This window comes from Falco rusticolus, chromosome 5 (assembly GCF_015220075.1).
Source record: "Falco rusticolus isolate bFalRus1 chromosome 5, bFalRus1.pri, whole genome shotgun sequence".
Lineage (NCBI taxonomy): Eukaryota > Metazoa > Chordata > Aves > Falconiformes > Falconidae > Falco > Falco rusticolus.
The window spans coordinates 28,586,639-28,591,557 of record NC_051191.1 but is presented as its reverse complement, the minus strand read 5'-3'; the positions used below and the strand labels follow the sequence as shown (position 1 = coordinate 28,591,557).

Below are 4,919 nucleotides of genomic sequence, written 5' to 3'. Positions count from 1 at the left end.
ATTTTCTTGGAGAGCAGTGTGTTCGCGATGCTGTTGACAGATACCCTCGTGGGAACTGTCCACACTGCTTTTGAGATTTCTCTCCTCTATCTTCAGCCATCTAGAAGTTCAGTTTCTAGTCTAAGCTAGTTGGTTTTGTTGTCATTGTGGTCAATGAAGAACGAGATGCATCTCCGGAGATGATGAAACCTTAGAGACACGTAATTGGGTAGGTGTTCTACATGGTTTCCAGCCCCCTTCGGAGCAGGAGTTGGAGAATATTTGGCTGTCTTCAGGAGACCACAGATGGGTTCATTTTGGGCGATAGTTGTAGTCAGCTAAAATCAGCTTTCACAGGACTTGCAGAGGCAGGTACAGTGCACCCGAGTGTGTTAAACTGCAGGAGGGGACAAGTAAGATGCTTTGCTGTGCTTGAATATGCTACAGCAAGGCAAAGTCTGAGGCTTTTGCATGGCTTGGGGGAACAGTTCAATCCTGCCCTCACTTACAGCTGGTTTATGTTAACCATGCTAAAGCCGTTGGCATTTCTTGTGCCCGCATGGATGATTCCCAGCCAGCTGTATGCTTGGGGCAGAGCCTGAGGATATGTGCACGAGCACAGCTCTGTCCTGCTGCTCCTGCCCGAGCTGCTTCCTGACTGCTGTGCTCCACACAGACACTTTCTGGACAGCAAACCTGCATAATGAATCCAACACTGATGTGGCCTGGCATAGTTAGAGCTCTCCCAGTAACTGCCCGCTTTCAGAGGCCCAGCCTACTCCGTTTGGTTGTTTTCCTTAAAACAAAGTTGTCTTACACCCACGTCAGGCACGCTGTCTCATTGTGCCTCCCCTCTGCCCTGCCACTGAAAGACGCTGCTTCTTGTGCTGGTGCTGGTGCTGTTGCTTGAGGGCATCCGTCCCGTGCTGCCAGGCTGTGCTGTCCCTATGGAGTACTTCCCAGGACACATCACCGTGGCCCTGGCTGAGCCGGGTAGCCTGCACGGACATTCACACTTGACATTGTTCGGCAGATGTGATTGGGATATGTTTGTCCTGCCAGATGAGATGAGAAAGGTACAGAGAGGTTCCAGAAAAAAAATAGATCTTTTCGAAGGGAGTAAATTGCCTAGAACACACTCCAGTAGCAGACTTCCAGGAAAAAAGCCTGTGTCAGACTTCCAAGAAGTAGTGCTGAGCCCAGGTGGTAAGTGCTAGATCAGAGTAGTCCGTAATTGATGCAGCCCTTCACGTGGGGTTCAGGCACACGCTGCTTCTCTAATACTGCAAATACCCCCTCCGCGAGAGCTAGCAGAGGGGTGAGCTGCTTTTCAGGCTATCCACGTGACCTGCTGAATGAATATTCAACATCTAGGCATTAATAAGTAGCTTCTGTCACATGCTAGTATCTGCTGCAGCAGTTAAAAATAAGGTGTGTGAACATCTTGCAGGAGACCTTTCCCACCTTGTTTTGCTGTCACTAGAGGGAGTTCGCAGCAGTGCTTCCCTTACTGATTCATTTGGTGGTAGTCATGCTGTGGGCAGACGTCAGCAGACACAATGTGTTAACAGAAGACAGTAACAAAAGTAGGATGAAGATGCTTCTTCCTGCTTAAACCCTTGTACTTGTTGTCCAATCTCGACTAACAATATTCTTCAGAGTGACGCTGCTGTAAGCACTTCTCTTTCTGTTGGTAGCACTGTAATAGAAAACAGAAATGACCGTTTGGTGACTCAAACCAAAATCGAGGGTAAGAATAAGAAAAGAGCATCAGCTATGTATTAGGAAAAATAAAAACCCGACATGGATAGGTATTCTTCTGTGGCATTTCCAATTTATTGTTACAGGAATATCATCCCAGCTAGAAACAAGCTCCCTCAGGAAGCTGGTTTCATATGGTGGTTTAGATTTAACTATTCATTGTCTAGCACCATTTGAAATCAGTGTTCTTGGAGGAAGAATGCCTGCCTTCGTCAGTGAAACAGATCCTCGACAGCCTCGGTGGAAAAGAAGGTCAAGATCTTCGTTGCGTGCTTCTGCTGGCACGGTTAGCTCCGCCAGCCAACGAAGTCCCTTGGTTGGCTTGGACTGCAAGGTCTGTGGCAGAGATGGCCCTGGGGAGAGCAATGCCATTTGTGGTTTTAAAGGCAGAAATTCTGCTGTAATACTGCTGGGCAACGGCATGTTTATAGTATTTGTAGGTGGTGAACCAAAACTTTGGAAAGAGAGGACTTACAAGACAAACAGTGCAAAAAAGTGTAATACTTGGTGCTTGTTGTTCATGCACCAACTAGTAAATCTAGTACAAACAACTACTTTGTACAACACAGTGAGGAATAAAGGCAAGAACTTCATTTGCTCCACTTGTATTTTCAGCTCCAAGCCTGTTGCAGCCTTACATAGATAACATTTTTGTTAGTTCTTTACCACCCTTTTATGTACCTTGTACATGTGTCACACAAGACACACACGAGAATGTAAAGCAGATAATTACAGATTTAAGCACTGGAAGTTCTGGATGCTCTTTGCATCCTTGGTGCGTGTTTGCTTTTTCACTGTGATATGTTTGGCAGATACGAGCATGCTTATTTGTTTTGTGTGACTTAACTTGCCGGTGTTCAGGTTGCAGGTTGATGGCTGGATACGCTTGTTGTAGTTAATGGAAATGACCAGCACCAGCATCTGTGAGAACTGGACTATACATGGTTAGTCCGGTTGTCCAAGGCTATTGAAATTTGGATAAATATTAAGTCTTTTACCATATTAAAATATGTGTGTAGCTGGTGATTGTTTTTTCAAAAGGTTTCACTTTCTAAACCCTTGTTTTCTCATCAGTGTTTTAATAATTATAGTATTTTTTTAGTGAGTAATGCCACAGAGGTAATTAATTAACACTTTTCAAGTATTTGGGGATCCTCCAATGTAAAATACTACCCAATACTATCCAGCACTCACCTCTTCATCCTTGCAGATCTCAGTAGCCCCTTTAGAGGATGACTGATTTCTTTTGGTGTTCAGAGTCAATAATATTTTCTAGCACCATTTGAAATCGGTTATAGTGATTGGGGAATTGCTCCTTGTGAATTTTATACAAGAGGCTCCAAAGAGAATCTTTAATGCTGTTATCTAGGACTGAAAACAGGAAAGTGTGTTATTTTAGTGAACAGAGTTGCCGAATGCAGAAAAACACTACACGCTACGACTCTAGTGTTGTTAGGTGCTTTTATGTAGCTGGAGATATTTTCCTAGAAGAAAATACGGTCTCCAGTAGATAAGAATATGTAAAATATGTAACATGAGGTCTTGATTTAGGTTATCTGCATAAAGATGATGACTTGGAATGGTTTGGAAAGCCATACAGTACTGAGAGTGAAGATAAAGAGGGATGATTTTCCCAATGAGAATAATCAGCGTGGACTTAAAATGAAAGAAAAAACTCCCGCCCTGTTGGTTTAATGATCTGTCTGTGAGGTATGAGGAAATAAAAAGTCAGCAGCAGCAATCCTTCCAATCTGCAGTTACCGTACTCCGGACATGCTGAAAGCGAGATCTTGTGAAAGATTTCGTTGCCAGCCTGAGAGCTTTTTGCATTCTCCTCTCTTACACTCTCTTAACAGTGTAAGCCACAAAAAAACCTGAGTCATCTTCCCAAGGATGTTAAAATACCTTTTTGTTTTCTCCAAAAATCCAGCTCTTCAGAGGAGCAGAACTGGCCAGAGAAGGAGAGTCGAAGTGTGGGTCTTGTCCCCACTTGCAGCAGGATCTCGGTAACTGTTAATTTCTGAAAATCATCCTTCAACCAGCTTGTCATGCTGCATCCAGCTTCAGGGGAGCTATTAACGCAGACCCACCTACAGCCACAGCCAGCCGTCCCTCGCAGAGGATGTGTTCCTGGGTGGACCGGTGAGAACAGCATATGTGCTGCCTCTCCCCATCGCTCCACACGGGGAAACTAAAAACCAGCTACAGACTGCAAACAACCGGAGCAGCTTCTGAGTAGTCAGGGGCATTTCTAAGCTTGTGACTGGTTGTTAGCAGCAAATTTGATTTTCCTGTTCCCACCACCACCCTCTGACTTTTTATCAGTGTATACTCCTGTTACTCTTTAGTTCTGTTTAACTAAGAAGGGATCAGATAATGACAAGCCAAAGGAGACTCTATGTGAAAAGTACTTGGCCTCTTTCTTGTCTCTCGCATCTATTTGTGAAATCCACCCTCGTGATTTGTTTGTCTTTTTTTATAGATGAAACTTGCAGAAGTGAGTAGTACTGTGTTCAGTACAAAAGACTCTAGGTTAGCCCTTAAATTAATACAAAAATGATTAAAATATTGAAAATGCAGAATGGCTAGTAGCATTTGTTTTGTTTGTTTTGGTTTTTTTTCAGTATGATGCAGAGAGCTGACACCTGCCCCCATACATATTTTAGTGGGTTTTGACAGATGTTCTTGTCGAGGTTAAAAGCTGTACAGAATTAAGTGCTGCGTTCTGGAAATGTGGCTTACAAATAATGGTCGTGTTTTAAGTACATCCACTGCTTGGGTAGCTCCTGTAGAGACCACTGCTTAAATGATTTCATGTGTGAAGACCTTGAAAGAGCAGATGGATTCATTTGGAGTTTAGCTGCTTGTACCCTGTCAAGGTAGGATCTAAATGTCTAGACTTCTTTAAGTTACAGCAGCTTGTTAGCACAGAAACTGATCTTAAGGTAAGAATTGATTACAAGGTAATACAAAGTGATCGCACAAAAACAGCTGATGGAGATTACTGAAGTTTTTATTATTTCTATTGAAAAGTAAGAGGGTTTTAAGCTGTAGCAATGTTCTCTGCATCATATAACAAGAAAAGGGAGCTGCCAAGTGCTTGGATCTCGTGAAAGGCTTTTCAGACACGAGTACTGTTGCTCGTGTGCCCATGTGCTTACAGGGCTGTGTCCTGTTTC

General features: G+C 43.5%; 1 long non-coding RNA gene across 1 annotated transcript; it reads left to right on the top strand.

Moving 5' to 3' along the window:
• The first annotated feature begins 1,939 nt into the window (after positions 1-1,939).
• On the top strand, positions 1,940-4,328 carry LOC119148565. Its single transcript, XR_005104421.1, has 2 exons — positions 1,940-2,684; positions 3,292-4,328. It is a non-coding gene; the product is annotated as an uncharacterized LOC119148565 (long non-coding RNA).
• The last annotated feature ends 591 nt before the right edge of the window (positions 4,329-4,919 follow it).